The following is a 24,064-nucleotide window of genomic DNA, read 5'->3' on the forward strand; positions in this document are numbered from 1 at the left end:
TTCATCAAGTTTGAGGATATTCATCAAGGATTTGATTTTTTCGAGGTATGTAAGCCTCCATAGTGTTGGGTTGTTTTACCCTCACGCCAATCATGAAATCTTTTACCCATGAATTCATTCTTTAATGTTGAATTGTTGAGTTCTTGAAAGGTTCTTGAATTTAATTGGTAATGGAGTGTTGTTTTGAGTTCGTGAGGCGAGGTTTTGCGAATGAGTTGAGTTGATTGATTGTTCCTTATGTGGGTTTCGCTGAGATTTTTCTGGGTTATATTAATTTTGTGAGTCATGACCTTAGATTCGGCAAGGGGTATGAGCTGAATCGAGTTTGGGAGAGAAAGAAAAGATCAGGAAAAAATTCGCGCCAAGGTCCGCGTCGCGGAGATGATTTAAAATCCAATCCCAAGAAAATTAACTTGCTCTCTGCGTCACGGAGAGAATACAGACTCCACTGTTTCAAAAATTATTTTGCGACCAAATATGGTAATTTTTCTCCCCATCGCGCTCATGCTCTTTAGTTTGTGGCTTCACTCGTTTTTATTATCAATTATCTAAACCCTATCAAATCATTAAGAGACCCTACATCCTAATCATAATTCTTGAATTCACATTCCAAATTCAAGATTGAGTTGAGAGTAAAGTTCGAAGGAGTCATTTTGAGAAGTCTTTTACAAACTTTTAAAACGTTTTTTAACACTTGACTACATGAGTATGAGGATGAAGAGAGTTGAGTTTTCTTTTTCAAAATGAATATATGGGAAATAAGTATTCCTAAGAGTAAATGTTGTTTACATTTAAAATGAGAGGAAACCTTGATTTCAAAATGAATTCATGAGGAGTTTTGAGTACCATCTCTTTTAAGAGAATCTTTGAGTAATAAGCTCAAAGTTGAGGATGAGGAAATGATTTTAAACATATGAGCAAGAGTTATGTAATTGGTAGTAGTATTCAGCACTGATATGGGGACGAGTTCAGACAACTCAAAGTCCTCATAAACCATGTATGCCTACATGGATAAAGGTTCATACTTTTTAGATGATTCCTTATTGCTTTTTAAGCATAGCTTAGTGGATATACTTAGTTGAGAATATCTTATACTCGGAAAAGTATATGGTAGTTCTGGCAGCGTGGGCGAGACACTGTATCATCACATAGCTCATAGTGATGGTTGTCGATTACAGAATCTCCCAAATAAGAGTAAAAATTTATTATTGTATTTTTAAATACCTTGAGTTATTATCTACTATTTTAAATTTTTTTATTTATACTGTATCGTACATTCCATATACTGATGCCATTTGGCCTGTATCATTCATGATGCAAATATAGGTAACCAGGGTCATCAACATGAGCTCCGTTGATACCACTTGCAGTCTCGGAGTTTGATTGGTGAGCCTCCTTGCTTTTCGAAGGGCTCCACACTTTACTTTCATATTCAGTTTGTCAGGATGATCGGGGTCTTGTCCCGACATCCATCATAGTATTGTTAAAGTCTTCATAGATAGTAGAGTTTTGAGAAGTCGAGATATTTTTTTGAGACTGTTTTGAGAAAACCATTTACTTTTGAGATCTTGTGATGTTGTGAAAGTCTTCCGCTAAGTATTCAACCAAGCCAAGGGTTCTCTTGGGACCAGTAATGGTTCTAGAGTGCTAGTTGCGTCCATGCTGTAGGCTCGGGCATGACACAAGAGAACCCTCATCGCTACTGACCACAAGAGTAAAACTTATTTGAGCAATAATAGGCTTAAAACTGAATTAAATTCATTAAAATCAAATACTCAACTCACAAACACTGGAAAGTACTCAATAACAATATTTAATGTTTGTAAAACAACTCTAAAGAAAGTAAATACTGAAAGACTTCTAAACTATAACTAACTATGAAACCTCAATTATTAAAGAAGGTTATCAGAACAAGACCCATGCCATCTCAAAACTACTAAACTGAAAGTAAATGTGAAAGCCTCAAGAATACAAGGAGGTTCAGCAAAAGCTAACTAGAGTGTAGACTAATCTCAATGAAGCTCATGTTGATAATCTGTAACACATGTATGTGCATCATAAAAGGATGCAGGTCGAATGACATTAGTACATTGAATGTACGATTATGCAAGGAGAAGTAGAAGCATGGGTAACTGAACTGATAAAACTGGAAGAATAACCACATCAACACAACTTCAATAAAAAAGCAACAATAAGAGATGCAACAGTTAAAGCTATATAAATAACAAATGTCCACTCAAGAGTGTATATAAGAACACAATAAAATACTCTTTACTCTTACTTGGGAGTTTCTCTAACTAAACACCATCACTTAGATATGTGAATATACAACATCTCGCCACGCTGCCAGAGTTGTCTTTACCTTGCCGGGTATAGAACACCTCAAATAAGTGGATCCACTAAGCTATGGTTGATGGCACTAAGGATTCATCTAAAAAAGTATGATTTTTTTACCCATGTGGGATATATGGTTTACAAGGAACATAAGATAGAATAAAATAATATATACCTATGCTTAAACGTATTAAAATAAACTCTTTAAATGGTTTGAGATAATTTCTCAAACTATCGTCTTAAAACAAGTAACTGCTCTAAAATATCTTTGAACTCATAAACTCTTTTTAGAAATAAACTTTCTCTTTTCTCAATGTAAAAATGATACATTTGGGAATACTTTGTTCCCTTAAACTTTACTCAAAAATGTCTCTTTAAACTTTCCTCAAAAACATTTTTAAAACAGTAGTTTTTGCTTTAAAGGATTCTCAAGATGTATAACTCAACATAGAGATTATGTTGAAATATATACATGAACAAAGCAACTCAAGGATCTCTATGACAATATAGGAACTCAATACTCAGAACTCAACGATACTACTCATCTAAAAAATGCTTAATTCGCAGGGTTCAAACTGGAATATAAACACGAACGAATCGACTCAAGGACCTTAATATAATACTTAGCTCCCTCATATTATTTTTCAAAAATAAATACAACCCATCTCATTCTTATATTTCTTTTATCGAGACTTAGTTCAAATTTATAGGTAATTGCGAAAGACTTCTCAAACTGACTCAAAATGACCTCTTAAACTTTCCTAATAACTTACTTTAATTTTCTACGTAACTTAAGAGATGTGATGACGATATGTAGGATCTCTAAAGGATTAATGAATACTTACAGAGTTAATATCAAGAAGAGACCAAATATACGATTTGAAAGAACACATACGGAATAAAAAACAGAGAAGAAAAGGGTCACGCCCCGAGGATACCCCTTAACGTAACACGAGACCTAGGATCAGGAGTGACACCAAGATAACCTTGTGTCTAGCATATCATAACAATACTAAAAATAATAAATAAGACAAATACTATGTGGAAGCTAAACAAGAGATAAGTGGGAAATGGGGAATACCCATCTAATCTGAATGTGTAAAACATACTAAGAGTTTAACAATAACTGAAAGATAAACTCATTAATAAAAGTTGATTCTATTACTATATCTTAAAAGCCTCTAACTGAGTTGAGTTGCTGGGAAATTACCCCAGCTAACTCTAACAAAATAGAAAACTGAAAGTAAAGACTAATATGAAACCATGTGTTTTACCCTCGAAATTTGATATGGGTAAACTGCTCGAGAGAGAGCCTATCCCCCTTAAAGTTTAGTCTAGTCACAATTATTCTACGAATATTCTATCAAAAGTCTGTACCCAATAATCTAGCTTAACCCGTATTCCCATCACATCCTAATGATCCCCTGTCATTACTTAGAAACCCTTGTTTATTTTGCTATTTTTACTTACTAGTGACCAAAGAAAATCCCATTGTTAATTGACACTCTTGTGTCCCCTTTTAATTTACAATGTTTTTAATCATTAATGTCTTTAGCTACGACTAGTTAGAACTAAATTTTATTTTTCAATTAATTCTCAAAACCACTCTCTTGGGAACGATCCCAACCCTTGGTTGAGTTACTAAATTATTGTACGATCGTAGACACTTGCATCGGAAGTTATTGCCTGATTACGCAAAAATCAAAATGGCGCCTCTGTCGGGGAGTGGTGTTATTTGATAATTCTTAGATTAGTCGAATTTTTGTTCTTCTTAGTTGTAGATCACTTACTTCATTTTTAGTTTTGTATTTGATTTATTTCTGCTTCAAAATCAGAAGAGGTGAATATATCAACCAACACTTGCGAGCTAATGGAATTTCCTCTATTAGAGTTAATGATAATTTAGGATAGAATCGTAACCTTCAAGCAGTTAGAGGGCTAAAGAGTCCACAAGTCATGGGAAAGGTTTAAATAATTGATCACTCAATGACCAATTCATGACATTCTTGACATAATCCTCTTTGACTGCTTTTATAGATGTCTTGGTCCCGAAAGTAAGAGGGTGGTCGACCAACTTATTCTTGGTGATATTGCAACGCAGTCATATGCGATCACAATCCAACTACTTGACAACATGACTAATATGAACTAAGGAGAAGTAAAGGACATCATGATGACTCAGATGTATGAGTTGGCTGAAAAGATGGTAAAGATCGAGGCTCAGTGCAAGAGGAAGGATAAATATTTCCCTCTTCAGGAGCAAAGAAATCCCAAGGACAATAAAGTTCAAAAAGCTTTGAGGGAATGATATCAACCATTCTCCACAAGGCGACTAAGCAAGATAGAGAGTTGGAAGAATTGAAAGAAGACATTGAAAGGATGAAGCAAATGATTTGGTCTTATTCCAGAGTTGTCCAGCTGCTCGAGAACCTTATGAGTCATGCGTTGCCTCAACTCCATTCGCATTAAAATAGGGGATTGCCTAGTGATGATATGGCTAACCCCATCAATGATGCTTAAATGGTGACTCACGTCGTTCCACGACGTTAACTAAGGCGCTGCTAGGGAGGCAACCCAAATCCATTTACTACTTTCTTTGCTTTTACAAATAATGGTGTGTTCGTTGTGCAGGTTAAAGTGTGGCGCGTGATTGGAAAATGCAGATTGATGATCAAAATGGTCAGTCAGTGGATCACCGAAGAGGTCGGCGTACCCGAATTGACCCGTCGTTTGGCTCAAAATACATATAAATCGAAGCCTGTAAAACTCGGAGAGCTTGAGAATCAGTTTGGCATGTTGCCAACCAGGTCGGCGGCCACAATTAAGATCACCATTTGGACCCTCTCGTTGACTAAAGATCCTGTCAAACTCAGCTAGTCAAATGACCATTCGGTGTGTCGCTGAATTGATCGGCGAGTGCAACTAATGTCACCAAGTGGATGTGAACTGGAGTTTATGAAGGCCACATGCCTTAAGAGTCCAAATTTTTCACTTTTCCTAGCTTTTAAACTTCACAAACCCACACGAAGGTAGTATTTTTATTATTTTTGCATTTTACTAGTATTTCGCTTGGTTGATTTGTGCTCGGAGTGGATTTCTTTGCTGCTTTTCATTTCATTCTTACCTTTATCAACATCAAAGATTGGTTGCCTGACACTCGAAACTATTTTATAGAATTTGTATTCATTTGCAATATCCGTATCTTGTTCTTGTGTCTACCCGTATTAATCTCTAAATATGGCTCAATTTGTTTATAAGTGGTGAGACCCTATATGTTTACCAAAAGTATATTTTGTTGAAATAATGGTGTGTTGGTTGTGCAGGTTTAAGTGTGGAGCGTGATTGGAAAATGCAGATTGACGATCAAAATGTTCAGTTCTAATTTTCATATAGAATAGTACCTTTTGATATTTTTGTTCTATGTTTGAGAGGGTTTTGAAGACTTGAAGTTCCAAAGGGTCTCATCTTCAAGATTTGGATTTGGGTCTCTTGGATTCTTCAATTTTAGCCTGTATCAAGGCTTAATTCTTCATACCCACTTGAATGCAAGCTCAATTTGGTATTAATTTCTATCTCTTATACATGTGTGGCTAAAAACCCCAATTCTTGGGGTGTGATTTAGCGAATATGGGTTAAGATAATTGTTAGGTCTTGCTTGTTGATAGTCTATTCGTAGTTTAAATGTGATTTCGTGTAGTGGTTGTGGATGAATTTAATGAATTTGTATTTCCAATACAAGTTTATTTATGTGTTTTTGGCTTGCTCGAGAGATAGGTTATAAAACTAAGACCACTAGATTGATGGCCAGTGTGAGTGGGTCAACATGAGGTTCAGCTCGAGAGAGTGAGTGGGTTAAGGCATAGGCTGGTTTTCATGCGGCAAGTGGGTGTCCGAGAGGAACACACTTGGAACGGGGTAAGTTGCTCGAGAGAGAGCTTATCCCTCTTAAAGTTTAGCCTAGTCACAACTATTCTATGAATCTTCTACAGAAAGCATGTACCCAATAATCTAGTTTAACTCGTATTCCCATCATATCCCAAGGATCCCCTCTCATTACATAGAAACCCTAGTTTATTTTGATGTTTTTACTTACCATTGACAAAAAAAACACAATTTTAATTGACACTCTTGTGTCCCCCTTTGATTTACAGTGTTTTTAATCATTAATGTCTTTAGCAATGACTAGTTAGAGCTAAATTTTACTTTTCTATTAATTCTCAAAACCACTCTCTTGGGAACGATCCCAACCCTTGGTTGCGTTACTAAACTAATGTACGATCGTAGACACTTGCATCAGAAGTTGTGTCTTGATGACGCAAACATCAGAATGTTGCAGGAGCATTGGTCAAACCAAAAGACATAACTAGGAACTCATAATAAGCATAGCGGGTCCTGAAAGCTATCTTAGGGATATCACTTTCTCTTACTCTCAACAGATGATTGACAGATCTGTGGTCTATCTTAGAAAAACAACTGGTACCCTAAAGTTGATCGAAAAGATCAACAATTCTCGGAAGGGGGTGCTTATTCTTGATAGTACCCTTGTTCAACTGACAGGAATCTATTCACATCCTAAGGGAACCATCTTTCTTTCTCACAAATAAGACCGGAGCGGCCCAAGGTGAAACACTTGGTCAAATAAAACATTTCCCTAGGAGATCTTTCAACTGCATTTTTTAACTCCTTTAACTCTGCTGGAGCCATTCAATGTGGCGGAATACAGATTGGACGAGTATCGGGAAGAATATTTATACCGAAGTCTATTTCTTACTTAGGAGGGACTCTGGGAAGACTTCTGGCAACTCAATAACAATTACAACTCATTGAATAAGTGGTGTCTCAACACTAGAATCATTAACTCAGACTAAGTGATAGATGCATCCTTGGAAACTAACTTTCTATTTTGTAGCTACCTTAGGACGTATACCATACTTAGCTAGAAAATGCTTCACTAAATGGTCAATGCAGTGCTTGCCTCCACCACTACTGATCCCCTTGGAGTACTAAAACGAGTAAAAACATGCCTTTTTATGAATTTAGTCACGACCTTCGAGTTATTCACGGGAAGAGGTTTAGCCTTGACCCAATTGCACACATAATCAACCGTCACTAGAATGTATTGGTTCCAATCTGACGGTGGGAAAGGATCCAAGAAGTAAATACCCCACACATCAACAATTTCTACCTCAAGAATATTGTTGAGTGGCATCTCATGTCTTCTAGATATACTACCTAATCTTTGACACCAATAACATTCTTTAACATAAGCTATAGATTCTTTGAATAAAGAGGGCCAAAAGAAGTTAAATTGCAATACCTTACGAGTCGTGAGCTCTCCTCCATAATTCCCTCCGTAAGGACTTGCCCAATAACTCTCGAGCACTTGCTTGACCTCATTTTGTGGAATGCATCTTCTCACAACTTGATCCACTCCTTGTTTAAACAAGAATGATTCATCCAGATGTAAAATCTAGTGTCATGCTTCAGCTTCTTTCTTTTTTTTATTCTTCACACCAGGTGGGAACACTCTATACACTAATAGATTTACTATATTAGTATACCATGACACTTGGGAGATGTATCAGGTCATCAACTACTCATCCGGAAACTTTTCTTGTATTGGTTCCTCTTCATGCACATGAGATAAGTCTTCTCACCTCAGAAGATGAACATTTATTTGATTCTATGGACCTTTTTGCTGTTTGATTACAAGGTCAAATTCTTGAATTTGCAATATCTATCGAATGAGCCTTGGGTTAGCATCCTTTTTGTTGAATAGGTACCTTTTAGGTGCATGGTCAATATAAACAATCACTTTGGTACCTACCAAATATGATCTGAACTTTTTGAAGGCAAACACTAGAGCAAGCATCTCCTTCTGAGTCACTTGGTAATTAGCTTGAGTAGAATCAAGGGTCTTGCTAGCAGAATATATCGAATGCAGCACCTTCTCATTCCTTTTTCCAAATACAACACCTACTAATGCATTGCTTGAATAACACATGAGTCCAAATGGTAACTCCAAATTAGGAGAAATCAAGTTTGGATCTTGTCACGACCCAGACTATCGTGTTTGACACCCACACTAACCCTCTAGTGTGAGAACCATTACTTCTAACCAACTAACCCCAAATTTAAACATTTAAAGATACAAAATTAGGTTTAAATGTAGAATTTATATAGAGTTCCCATAAACTCCGAGATTTCAGTATAACTAACCAACTAATGCTGAAGAACAACCCCTAGAACCTAAAAGTCAAGGTACCAAAAGTCTACTAACAACTAGTTTAAGAAAAAGGGGTACAACCCCGAAACTAAACAAACACCTTAAACAAATAGTCTGAGTCTGAAAATAGTGACTTAAACAAGAAAGATCCATGGTAGCCTGGAAGAACTGGCTCACCCTTGTATCCGGTCATGCTCAATAGTCACATAGTTGAGGTCAGTCAGTAGCCGCCTGAAGATGCCCTGTACACAACAAAGAAAGTGCAAGTGTAGTATCAGTACACAACCACAATGTACTGGTAGGATCACGTGGCTACTCCTATAAGCACAACATATACCAACAATCACAACACAGTAAACACATATATATAAAATATAAATATAAACCAGTTATCATTTCAAGAACAATGTATAATCCCCCATTCTCAATAACAAGTAGATACAACAGTACAATGGTCCTCTCATGGAACCCATAACCAAATTGATAGTGTGTTGGAACGTGACACTCGATCCCAATTAGTGTGTCAGAACGTGACACCCGATACAAGATATGTGTCAGTACATAACACCCGAACTCAATTAGTGTGTAGGAACGTGACACCCGATCAAATATATGTGTTGGAACGTGAGACTCGATCCCAATTAGTATGTTGGAACGTGACACCCGATCCAATCAACATACCACAATCACAATCACGATGTACATTCTCATAATCATACAATCAAGTGTTGATTCATTGCATAAAATCGTTCATTCATACACATTTTAATTAGGTTTAATCAATAGTGCTTCATTCACACACATACATGCATTACAATAAAGCGAATACCAACATATATCACACAAACATGAAATTAAACCATCACCTACCTCAAAACCATGCTTGAATCCCTCTAAGGGACTTGAATCTTTCCTTTCTAGATTATTTCCGCGCTTTTGTGGTTTAAACACATACAATTAACGCAAGGATAAATAAGCGTGGATTAATTACCCGGATTACAATCAACATTATCAACTCTAGGCAAAACCCAAGATTCCAATATCCAATTTAGGGTGTTTTCCACCCTTAATTTCAGATCAAAACCTTCCCCTAATAATTATTACCCAAGAATCAAAGTTCTACGTATAAAAAAATTGATAAAGAGAGTACAAACCTTCAAGAAATAGTTGTGGGTCATCTCTTAGCTCTCAAGAATGAAACTTGCAAAAAAATAACATTTTTGGGGTTTAGTCCCGACTTAAGTCGTGACTGGCCCGCTACAGCGGAACCTATCCCGCCACAACATCCCCACCATAGCGTCCCGGCCACAACGTCCCCGCCCTGGTGTCTTGTACGGTGATAGAACGCCGAAATTAGAGTTTCAAACCCCCAATTCACAACACACCTTCAATCCATGACATTCAAAAACTACTCGTTCACACTAAGATCAGTTTCAGGAGTTCTACTCACCTGTATTTGATTTCGTAAAGTTGTATGATTTCCTTAACAACTTAGCTATCTATTCATGTGATCAAAATCATAATTATATCTCTCATTCATTATCAGATTTCCTTAGACATCACATGACTCATATTTCACCCAAATCTTGACTAGGCTAGGAATTTCCAAGTTACTACTCAAAAGTTTTCTTGCCCAAATTCTTTCCCCATTGGCTTTTTCCCTAACGACGCAATCAGGTCGTTACAATAGACACCAATATACCCATCACTTATTCCTGAGTGATGAACTAAGAAAGAATGGCTAAAGTAAAGATAAAGTAGTATCGAAATTGTCAAATAGCTGGGATACTTGGCTTAGATGTTCTTCTCGGTTTCCCATGTAGCTTCCTCAACCGGACAATGCTTCCTTTATCTCCTTGATCATCATCTTTTGGATATCGTGACCAAGAATTGCAACCGGTTCTTTCTCCTACCAAAGGTATTTGTTTAACAAAACTGAGTCCCACTTTATGATGTAATCTCCGTCTCCAAACCAACCAATTGAATACCTACGCATCATCTCATACAATGCCTCTATGAAGTCATCTCAATACTCTAGTGATAATTATTGTTTTATGTAAACTGAAGTAACAACAACAAAGATTCACAATAACCACCGAAGTTGAATGTACCCACATCTACAACATGTTATCAAGGACCTTCACACAATCATCAGGACAAATCCTTTCTCACATAAGGATGATGAAATTCTAAATAAATACTCTCTACAATTAGAAGTGAATCTGAACCAATCAACCAACACATACTCATAATACCCAAACAATCATTGTTGTTATCAACATCTCCATCTCACAACATAAATTTCCATGAGCTTAAGTTATAAAAAATTTATCTTTAGACATCAAATACTCATCGTGGGAGAACCAAACTTATTAAATCCAAAGAACGAAATAATCAAGACACCACCCATCAACGATAGGTCTAAGCATACAAACCTTGTAACAACACTATCAAAATGCTAAATTAGTAATTGGGATTGTAGATTACCCTTAAGAATAGTAGAACTGGACCCAATGATCCCCACATTCAACCATACAAAATTGATACTTGACCTCAATGACTAAATAAATATTAATATTGTCGGACAAACGCTCAAATTACACCTCCCTAAAGAAGTATAAGTGATCGTTATCAAGCAAAGAACCCAACTTGGAGGTTGGGGTCGATCCCACGAGAAATATGGTTTAGACTTAAACTTAACCTACGATTATATTTATTTAGTCAATGTATTTCCGAGACAAGTAAGTAAAGGGGTTTTTGTATAACAAATAACTGATTATTGATTAGACAATAAGTGAGCAAAGTTCAAACTTTGTTGTTATCAATGAGAGAGAGAAACTACGGTGTACGTGTTCCCCAAAAGCTCATAACGCAATAATCCTAGTAATAGTAATCCTTTCCTAGTGTATAACATGCAAAGTGATAAGTTATCTTCGACAACTAGAGAATTTCACCCCGCACCTTGGTCCGGCTACGTGTGTATAATCTACTAACCCTTACCTTTACCTCATATTAGACTGATATATGGCTTAGTTTTCACCCTCGCACCAATTGAAATTAGAGTATGAGATAGTACCACACAAAATCTATGTTGACAATTCTTTTCTTATTAACTACATCCTTGGTCAGGCAAGTAGCAACAAGGCAAGTTGTAACGTTGGCCACCGTTAAAAAGACTTTTAAACGAAAGAATTATCAATGCATGCAACAACACTATTCAAGAATTACTTAGTTACTATTCATACTCTGTTAATCGATCATGGTTCCCACAACCCTAGTTGTGGATTTAGTTACCTATAGTAGCAAGAACACAATTAATGTTTTTAGATGAAAAATCATGAACTTAAGTAATAAGTAGAAGAAACCCAGAATTTCAACTTGAATTTCAAAGTCAAAATCTTCAAAACAAACTTAGCATATCAAGAATTGCTAAAGTTGCAAGGTAATCTCTAAAGCGAAAAACCAGAACAAAAGTAATAAGGTCTAACCCCCAAAAATGAGGTTTACATGCCTTATATATAGAAAAACATGTACCAAATAAAAAGGTAATGAAATAAGGAAATAAAGTTTCTCGACATGGTTGCAGTCGACGACACTGACCTACAGACCGTGGACTGACCTACGGTCCATAGGTCCCTTCCATGGTTTGGGACTTAGGCAATTTTTCAGAAGCTTGGAACTCCAATTCGCAGTGAGGAATGACTGCTCAACAACACGGACCGTGACTTGATCCACGGTTCGTGTATCCTTCTCCGTAGTTTCATACTTAGAGTTTTGAAATCAGGTACTGGAACCCCCTTCTCTGAATCATTTGACGGAGCTGTAGGATGGCCCGTAGGTCCACCTATGGTCCGTCGTTTGTAGTCGTGGTTCCACACTTGGTGAAGAATTTCCTGATTCTACCTTGAAGCCATGCCTACCCATCTATGCCTACTACCTACGGACCGTGACTGGACCTACGGTTCGTAGGTCACATCCGTAGGTACCCTTTTTCTGCAATAATCTTCAGCTGTGTGTTTGTACTTCCACATCCGAACTTATTTCCTGCAATCATGATAAAACCACATTAATACCAATACAAAATGGCTCTAGACACACACAAGTCTTAAGTGAAATGTATTAAAAATACTGTAAACTCATGGTATATCAACAACCAAAATTACGGATGATAGCTCTTCTATGAATTCTCATAAGCAAGGTGGTACATGTAGTAGACCTACTGAAATACTTTAACAACTCCAAGACAACACCAAATATGTCATATAAAATAACCAACTCTTCCAAATTATCCCACTCAACCAAAAGAACATTGTAGGATCAATACACATGACCCACCATTAGGAATGCAGCCATAATAGTGAAAACACACCTGAGCATAGCTAGTGAATCATACTTTCAATCATGTACAAAATGAAATAGATGGTCACATAAGAATTTACAGAATAAGTATTGAATAACAGCAAAGGTTTTCCTCTAAAGAGTCGATACCAGTCATGTTCATTCAGTTGATTCCACATACTATTCACATCATTCCATTGTAGTCCACACTCTCAATACTAACAACCATTATGAATACTCCGACCATTTACCTTACTATAAACCAACACTTTTTAAATGAAAACGTTTCTTAGGTCCTTTCACAATAAAAATTAATAAACTTTACGAGTCAAACCAAGTGTAAGTCTTTTCAAAGGTTCAATACCTGATACAATTGATCATTTCTCACCTTACAAATCCATACTTTGACAAAATATATCACCACGAATGTAGACTTACAATGAAAAAAAATTAATTGTAAATTCAACTGTATATCACAATCCCCTTATCTATAAACATTAGCTTATATGTTGAAGATTTTTATGAATTCATGGATCGTCACTTATCATGTATCACATCTCCATCGATCTTATAATATCTTTCGCTAAAATTCAATCGTATTCATTACTAAACTCCAAAAACAAAAACAAAGCACTTATCATCACCCTCGAGATAATGTTTGTACACTCCTTTCTGAAGTCTTCTCCTTTAGTTTTAAACCAATATGATGGACCCATGAAATTATCACCATAGCCAGGACAAAACGAATGAAATCATGCATCTCTGAACCCAATTATCTACCCCTCTGAAGATATCTCACTAGCCTTTGCAATCAGACAAAATATTCTTGCTATAGCCTTACTCTAAAGGTTGTACAACATCCCACTATTTTTCCTACATTATGACTCTAGCTCTTTTAAATTCTATTCGAGTGGTGTCCCACCATATCTTAAAACTTTCTACACAACCATGTTACTCACCAAATATTAAAAATCCACAACTAAGATACTCGCAAGTCGTAATTATTATAAAAAATTCACTTAACCAATCATCTTACTACATAGTTGCAGCCCGTCGCAATCCATAACGAACTATTATTACCATTATGCTAAGTTAGCCTTTGCTGTCACTACGAAGTCAACCTTTTCATCGACATGACACCTCAAACTCAGGTATACTCATCAAATCCAAAGGACTAACTTACTTTTATATGCATTTTCTTACTAAAATACTTCACTTGCCTTCACCCAAGTATACTCATTGGGACTTTGTTTATCCATACGCTTGTCATTCCGGTATCAATCCACTCATTTATGGCTTAAGATAAATTCACCAATCCTCATACCACAATCCTTCTTCTTAATAAACAAGACAGGACCACCCTTCTTGTTGAATGATCCTTGGGTTAACATCCTTCTTGTTGAATAGGTACCTTTTAGGTGCAAGGTCAGTATAAACAATCACTTTGTTACCTACCAAATATGATCTAAACTTTTCAAAGGCAAACACTAGAGCAAGCATCTCCTTCTCAGTCACTTTGTAATTCGCTTGAGCAGAATTAAGGGTCTTGCTACCAGAATATATCGAATGCAACACCTTTTCTATTCTTTTTCCAAATACAACACCTACTAATGCATTGCTTGAATGACACATCAGTTCAAATGGTAACTCCCAATTAGGAGAAATCAAGATTGGAGCTTGTCACGACCTAGACCGTCGTGATTGACACCCGCACTAACCCTTTCGTGTGAGAACTATTACTTCTGTACAACTAACCCCAACTCTAAACATTTAAAGATACAAAATCAGGTTTAAATGTAGAATTTACGTAGAGTACCCATAAACTCCAAGATTTAAATATAACTAACCAACTAATATGGAAGAAAAACCTCTAGAACCTAATAGTCAAGGTACCAAAACTCTACTAACAACTAGTCTAAGAACAGGGGTACAACACCGAAACTAAACAAACACCTTAAACAAATAGTCTGAGTTCGAAAAGAGTGGACTTAAACTAGAAAGATTCATTGCAGCCTGGAAGAACAGGCTCACCCTTGAATCCGGTCACACTCAATAGTCACTTAACTGAGGTCCGTCAGTAGCCGCCTGAAGATGTCCTGTACTCAACAAAGAAAGAGCAAGTGTAGGTATAGTAAACAACCACAGTGTACCGCTAGGATCACACGTCCAGTCCCATAAGCACACCATATACCAAGAATCACAACACAGTAAACACGCACATATACATAATATAAATATAAACTAGTTATCATTTCAAAGCAATTTATAATCTCACATTCTCAATAAAAAGTATGTACAACAGTACAATGGGCCTCTCATAGAACCTATGCCCAAACTGTTAGTGTGTCGGAACGTGACGCTCGATACAAGATATGTGTCTATACGTGACACCCGATCCCAATAAGTGTGTCGAAACATGACACCCAATCCAATATATGTGTCAGAATGTGACACGTGATCCCAATTAGTGTGTCAAAATGTGGCACCCGATCCAATCAACATACCACAATCACAATCAAGTGTACATTCTCATAATCATACAATCAAGTGTTGATTCAAGACATAGAATCGTTCATTGATACTCATTTAAATTATGTTTGATCAATAGTGCTTCATTCATACACATACATGCATTACAATGAAGCGAATACCAACATATATCACACAAACTTGAAATCAAACCATTACCTACTTCGAAACCAAGCTTGAATACCTCTAAGGCACTTGAATCTTCTCTTTCCAGATTCTTTCCGCTTATTCGTGGTCTAAAAACACACAATTATCGCCAGGATCAATAAATGAGGGCTAACTACCCATATTACAATGAACATTATCAACCCTAGGCAAAACCTGAGATCCAAATACCCAATTTTGGGCTTTTCCACCATTAATTTCAGGTCAAAACCATCCCCCAATAATAATACCCAAGAATCTAAGTTTTGCTGAATGAAAAATTGATTAGGGAAGTAAAATCGTTACCTTTTGTTCTAGAAGAGGTGTAAAACCTTCAAGAAATGGCCCTAGGTCATCTCTTAGTTCTCAAGAACGAAACTTGCAGAAAAATAACATTTTTGGGGTTTAATCCTGACTTCAGTCGCGACTGGCCCGCAACAGCGGACCCCATCCCACCACAGCGGCCCCGCCATGGCGACCTACACGGAGAAAGAACATCGGAATTAGTGTTTCTAACCCCCACTTTACAATAGACCTTCAACCCTTGACATTCTAAAACTACTTGTAAAGTCGCCCGATTTCCTTATCATGTTAGCTATCTATTCATCTGATCAAAATAATAATTATATCTCTCATTCATTACCAGATTTCCCTAGACCTCATATGACTCAGATTTCGTCAAAAAATCTGGACTAGGCTAGGAATTTCCAAGTTACTACTCAAAAGTTTTCTGGCCCAAATTCTTTCCCCATTGGATTTTTTCTAAGGATGTAATCAAGTCATTACAGAGCTTCAATTAATTTCTGCTCTAGCACCTTAAATTCTTTAACATAATTTTCATCGAACTCAAATTTTACATCTTTCTCTGTGAGATAGCACATAAGTGTAGCAATCTGGGAGCCATTTGTTTCTCAACTCTAACAATTCTTGAATAAGTTAATAGGCATCTTGATTTCATCTCATCTGGAAGTTGAAATAAATATCCAACATTCATACATAGTAGGTCATAACATGCACGACGATGACCTTCAATCAAATCTTTGATAAACTCCACTCCAGTTAAAGTACACATTTTGCCAGAAACTAAACATCATGAAATGATCTTCCTTTTCCAAGAAAATGAATTTATTTTAGACTATAATGACATAAGAAAGATTAGAATATTCATATTATGACAATTTGGAACAAAAATTGAACATAATTTGCAAAAAAAAAGAGATAAATAATATTATCTACAAGGAGATCAAGAGTTTCCATAGTCCATTCATCATCAAAGTCTAATTCCAATATTAAAGATTGGTTCATGTTGTATCCTTATTTGTTCTTCAGCTATTGCTATCTATCTGACAACAAATTTGGCAAAGTTATTTCCAATATAGAATTCTTAATTCTCTTTGGACGTAATATAAAGTTCATGTATGTTTAGAACAAAATATATATGCATCATTCTGGTTAACAAATTGTGTATCATCAGGAGCAGGTGTGGTAACTTTTTCAGCAGCTATATCATCATCGGTGATTTTACTTTGAAAATCCTCGACTTAATTAATTTTACATCCATTCTTGCCATCAACGACTGTATAGGAAACTTCTTCATCCTATGTTGAGATTCTTTTGGGTGTGCCTATGATATTATCAATAGTCTTAAGTCAGAAAAATAAATAACATAGATCTAAACTATATCTAGAAGAAAATATAAATATATATATAACTCACTGCAACGTAATGCTTCCATATATCATCTTCAACATCAACTTTTCGAGTTTCTTCATTTCACTCAGTCCCTTAATTTATATTATTTCATGTCCAAAAAAATACAGAACATATTCAAACAGCCAAATAGCGATAGAAATGTACGTTTTTATTCTATATGGAGATACACTATTACAAAGATTCATATTCATAGAAGTGTAAAAAAAATTACATCTTTTGGTAGCAACTCTAATCTATCTTTTTCCTGCTTGTAGAGATGAATTGAGATGGAAGAAGCAAGAGTGAAGCAGTTTTTATCCCTTACACTACTTCAAAATATGGATAGATATTTTGGCTTGGAATTAGCAAAAATGATTTGTTTATAGATATTTTGGCTTGGAATTAGCAAAAAAGTTATTTTGACATGAATTAGCAAAATTCTTGGTAATCATAGTTCAATAATACATAATCTTCTTTTCAATACTTGAACAAAGTAATTATAAGTCCATTCTGGTTATTATAACGGATAAGGACTATTATGTTCTCTAAATCATAGGGACACCTAAGATTTGCATGCTTAAAGCATGAAAAATAATATTATGGGAAAAACTTGCAATCAATTGCATAAAAGTATAAGTAATAGAAGCAGACAAAACATTCTTACTAATTTTTAAAGCCAATATCTCTATTCATATTTTGAAGTCGCTCCAATCTTTCCTCCTCCATCTCAATTCTTCTCTATAAGTAGAAAAAAATAGATTGTAGACACTAACAAAGTTATGCTTCTTTTACACTTCTATGTGTATATATAAGTTTTTATTATATCGCATGTCCATACTTTCTTAAGAACTTAATCCTATGATTAGAGGCACCTTGATCATTAGTAACTTCCTATTTCTTGATGATGACAATCTTAGAGTTAAGGATACTTTAGTTGTATCCTAGCATGCATTGTGATTCTAGGTCAAAGTGAATAGAATAATAATAGTCTTAATCTTTTTTAAAAAATCAATTATATAGTTTATTAGTAAAAATTATGACTAAGATTTATCTTTGTAAAGAGGTTAAAGGAGCTCTCCACCCATAATCTCACATACATAACTTGTAGTTACCGTGAGATTGAGAACATCAAAGAACTTAGCTTTGCTTTTAAATCCCGTGGAAGAGTAGCATCATCGAAATATACAATGAGGGCGTCAATATTTTTTTTAGAAAATATCACATCAAATATAAATTTATTCTTGGTATGTAAGTTATATTTATAAATCATGTTTCTGCTTTTGACATTTCAATAAATTTGAGTACTTTTTATGATGTTTGTGGATAATAAACAAAACAGTTGAAAAATTTTGGGACGGCTTACAAGGTAAACAATACAAATTTCAGCATACAATGAGGGAAGAGATTGCAACATACAATAAGAGAAGAAAATCAACTTATAGACTACTTGGCAAACATTAATATAAAAAAAGGAAATGAAATATTCACAATTCGTCAAATGGGTGATCAGATGTACACCATTCGTCATTTTTTTTTTTAATATATAGGTTAAATATAGATATTGTTGAATATATACTAATTGTTGAACATCCTTTAAACAAAAGAGAGATATAGATCTGTGGCTAAAGCAATGCAAATTTTCCTTAGAGGCCTGGGTACGACCCTAGGCTCCTACAACTATATTTTGTTGTTTTTCACTTTATCAAAGGTCCTCTTTTGTTGTTGAAGAAAACAATGAAAAACTCTCTTTTAATATTAAAAAAAAAGGTTCCTTTTTACTAATCAAATCAAGCTAAGGAAATCATTCAGTGTTTGAATTTCTCGTCTTAAAATTAAAAATACACATGTTTGAAAGAGACTGACCTACTTTTTTTATAGTCAGTTTCATAAAGAATGTCTCTTTCCTTTTTTGGTAAAATTTTAATTTAAGCTATCCACGTGACATGTTTAAAGACTACAACATTAACGAAAATTTTTGTACATTTGATATAACTTTAATTTAGAACCATAAGATTCAAAAATATACTTTAGAAATGGAGAGAATACTAATTTTTTTTAAAATTTTAATTAAAAAAATTAAGTGACCCCATTTCATAAAAGTATGAACACCCTTGATAAAAATATTTTCTCTGTCGTTGATTATAAACAACGACAAATTAAAAAGTTCATATCTAAAAGATCACCGATAAGGAGATAATGGAGAAGGGGAAGCTACAACATTGGTTTTTCGCATATACATAATTTACAAAAGACACAGGGGAAATAAGAAATGTATAATCTTATTTAGCCTAGACTATTTTCATCTAGAAAATTAAGAGGATTTGAGCAAGATGAAGATGTTTTAGCCTAGAAGAAGTTGTAATCACTAGTATGAGAAGGTGGAAAGAAGCTACCCATTCACTTCATTCAAGCACCACCTCTAAGGTAGAATAAATAGAAGAAATCCAAGATGATGGAAAGAACGGGAAAAAAGAAGTAGCAATCACCAACCTAATGATTGAGCATCCTTCCTTTGAGATAATATCCAAAAGTACAAGGAGCACAGTCCACTGAATGAGAGAACACAACTGCAAAGGAACTTTGGTTAGATGAAACAAGCAAGTTAACTAGGAAATAAGGAAAATAGAGAAGACTTGCTCTTATTTAGCTGATAAAAACGGAAGCAAGGAGACATTGATCCATAACATGAGGAGGCAGAACTTCTTGTTAGCCCAAAGAGGGAACATTTTTCAAGTTCTTAGGGATGAAGGCTAGAGAAGGAAAAGTGGTTGATTTAGAAAACCCTAGAAGTAAGGAAGTATTTTTAGGGATTAGTTTTTGGGTCAGATCTGAAGTGGGTTGTGTTTGTTAGATTGTATTGTTACATCTTAATAGATTTGGGTTTTACTCCCAAATGAGTTATGTATTTGTGTTTGAATTTTATTAATAAAAGCCTAAACATTTGACCAAAAAGACTGCTATCTAGTAATAAACTGAGTAGTCAAATATGAATTGAGGTATGACAATTCTATTTTTTAATATTTAAAAATTAATACATCTAATTGTATTCACTAAGAATCACTAATTGATCATACTTTCAAAAATAAATTAAGTTATAGACTTCTTCACTGTGTGAGATGTTTCCATCGAGGGTGAGTTTTAAAAAAAACATTTGTGACTCCTCAAGTAGGATATTTTTGTAGAAAAAACTCGTCTCAATAAGATATCTATCGATAATTATAAGAAATGATAAATATTTATTATGCTTTTTGCAAAGTATATTCTACGTATATTACAAATACCATCATAATGATTGACATTATTTTTGCATACACCACTAATCTACCACATTTTTTAGGTTGGATAATGATTTGTTATGAATACTCACATAAATGGAGATACATCATTATTCATGGCGTAAAAGTTAAAATAAAATAAAATATTACGCTTATCTAATTTTTCACATAAAAATTCAGAAGAATGATCACACAGAAGTATTGATCACCACAAATGATACATTTTTAATTTGTATATTTTAATGATATATTATTCTCTAATATCAAATACAATTATTTCATACAAATGATAGATAAATATTTTATCTCCTAATTGCTCCTCTTTTGATCATAGTTATGGAAGTTGTATACATAAAAATCATATTTTATAAATTCAACAAATAAAATCATAAATTTATTTAATATTATAATCGATAAACACCAATAAAAATAATTACCTATTTGAAATGCCTCCAACCAACGTACCTCTAGCTATGAGGAGATATAATAATTTCATCTATTGCTTGCATTATGGTTCATTAAATAACTTGATAAATCATAAATTTAACATTTATTTAATAAACTAGCTCAAAGAAATCTAACATAGACCGGGGTAAATTTTCGGAGAATTTGTAGGTCATGGTAATGTGGACCATTTATGAAACATTAAAAAAAATGTGAAATACGATATAAAAATGTTGAGAATCTATAAAGAATAAGCAGAGAAGTAATGTAATTGCGGGTTCATATCAAGTGACAAAAATGAGGGCTTTTTAGTTGCTTTGAAGAGGACATCCTAGAGATAGAAAGAATTCAAAACTATGAAATATGTAAAGCTTGTAAATAATTCACTATAATTTTTACCATTAAATTTCAGAAATTTTAAATTCTATGCAACTACTTTATAACCTACCAAAACGTAAATTTGATTTAGAAAGTCAAATTTCTTGTTTGATTAAAAGTTATTTTGTTTCCTAATAATTTTTTTAGTCGTAAGTATATAATCCTTGAATTTGTTTTCTTATTGACCTTCTTATGCATTCCATTCCTAACAAAACTTCTTCCTGAGGCTACTTCATAATTGTCACGACCCAAGCTTATACCCTAGACTTGGCCGGTACTCAATAAGCATTGTTGCTCCCCAAGCTATAATAGCTTGGTCTTAGAATGGGAAAATCTTAGAATGAACTAAAATGGAAAGAGTTAAATTAAGGATTTGGCAAGTTAGTCTTAAGTTGTGAGTTTTGGGTCAACTTCAAACGACCATAACTTTAAATACAAGATGAGTTAGGTGGCAATAAGATATCAAATGAAATATCTTCGAGTCCTCTATCCAATGCCACTAAGTTTGCTAAACTTTGAGTTCGAATGAGGGATATATGCCCTTTGGAAATCAGCCTATCCAATTAAGGAAGTTCATCAATTTTAAGGAGGGGTAAATTGGCCTTTACCCTACCCCATTAGTCTAAATCATGGTTTTCACCTAATAAGGTGTCAAAGCTGATTAGAATCAGATTATGCTAAATTTTAAAAACTTTCAAGAGCCTAGGGCTATGTTCAAGAAGGGAAAAGGGAGGAAGCTTTAACCGTTCATCAAGTTTGAGGATTTTCGTCAAGGATTTTTATTCCTTCGAGGTATGTAAGCTTCCATAGTGTTGAGTTTGTTCACCTTCACACCAATCATCTAATCTTTTACCCATGAGTTAATTCTTAAATGCTGAATTGTTGAGTTCTTAAATTTAATTGGTAATGGAGTGTTGTTTTGAGTTCTTGAGGGGAGGGTTTGCGAATGAGTTGAGTAAATTGATAGTTCGTTGCGTGGGTTTCACTGAGATTGTTCTGGGCTATAAGAATTTGTGAGTTTTGACCTTATATTCTACAATGGGTATGAGTTGAATCGAGTTTGGGAGAGAAAGAAAAGACAGGGCAAAATTACGCACTCAGGTCCGCGTCGCGGAGATGCTTTAAAATCCAGTCCCCAGAAAATTACCTTCATCTCTGTGTCACGGAGAGTATACGAACTCCAGTGTTTCAAAAATTATTTCGTGACTAAATATTTTAATTCTTCTCTAAGTCGTGCTCATGCTCCTTAGTCTGAGTTTTCATTCATTTCTTATTATCAACGATCTAAACCCCATATAATTATTGAGACACCCTACATCCTAATCATAATTCTTGAATTCACATTTCAAATTCAAGATTGAGTTGAGAGTAAAGTTTGAGGGAATCCTTTTAGTCATTTTGAGAAGTCTTTTACAAACTTTAAAAATATTTTTAAGACTTGAGTACTTGAGTATGAGGATGAAAAGATTTGGGTTTCATTTTTTAAAATGAATATATGGGAACTAAGTATTCCGAAGAGTAAATGTTTTCTTACATTTAAATTGAGGGGAAACCTCAATTTCCAAATAGATTCATGAGGAGTTTTGAGTAATAATCTCAAAGTTAAGGATGAGGAAATATTTTTAAACATATGAGCATGAGTTATATTATTGGTAGTAGTATTGAGCACTGATATGGAGATGTGTTCAGATAACTGAAACTCCTTATAAATTATGTATGCCAACATGTGTAAATAATCATATGTTCTAGATTATTCCTTATTGTTTTTTAAGCATAGCTTAGTGGATCCACATAGTTGAAGATGTCTTATACTCCGGCAAAGTATAGGACAGTTCTGGCAGCGAGCCGTTGTATTATCACATAGCTCAGAGTGATGGTTCTGAGTAAGAGAATCTCCCAAAAAATAGTAAAGAGTGATTATTGTATTTTTAAATACCTCGAGTTATTATCTATTATTTTAAATAACTTTCTTTATATTGCATCTTTTATTGTTGCTTTATAATGAGTTGAGTATTTCAGAGTTTGAGTATCCTTGATTATCTTTGAGTTGAGTTGATATGGCGTAAGTATGCTCTTTCTTTCTATCAGATCAAGTTTATGGTTGTGCTTTAGATTTCCCCTTGCATGCTCGTACATTCCATATACTGACGCCATTTGGCCCGTATCATTCTTGATGCAAATACAGGTAACCAGGGTCATCAACAGGAGCTCCATTGACACCACTTGCAGTCTAGAGTTTGATTGGTGGCCTGAGTATTGAGACAGGCCAATGGTTCGCTTGGGACAAGCTCGAGTGCCTGTCGGGTCCATGGTGTAGGCTCGAGCGTGACACAAGCAAACCCTCATCCCGACTGACTACAAGCAAAAAACAGATTTGAGCAATAATAGGCTTAAATTTGAATTAAATTCATTAAATTTAAATACTCAACTCACAAAGACCGGAAAGTACTTAATAGCAATATTTAAAGTTTTGTAAAACAATTCAAAAGAAAGTAAATACTAAAATACTCCGCAACTATAACTAACTATGAAGCCTCTACTATTAAAGAAGAATACCGGGACAAGACCCACGACATCTCAAAACTACTAAACTGAAAGTAAATGTGAAGGCCTCAAGATTACAAGGAGGCTCACCAAAAGCTAACTAGAGAGTAAAGTGATCTCAACGAATCACCTGTTGATAATCTTGAATACCTGTATGTGC

This window comes from Solanum verrucosum, unplaced genomic scaffold (genome assembly GCF_900185275.1).
Source record: "Solanum verrucosum unplaced genomic scaffold, falcon-dt-bn FXZP01000087.1, whole genome shotgun sequence".
NCBI lineage: Eukaryota > Viridiplantae > Streptophyta > Magnoliopsida > Solanales > Solanaceae > Solanum > Solanum verrucosum.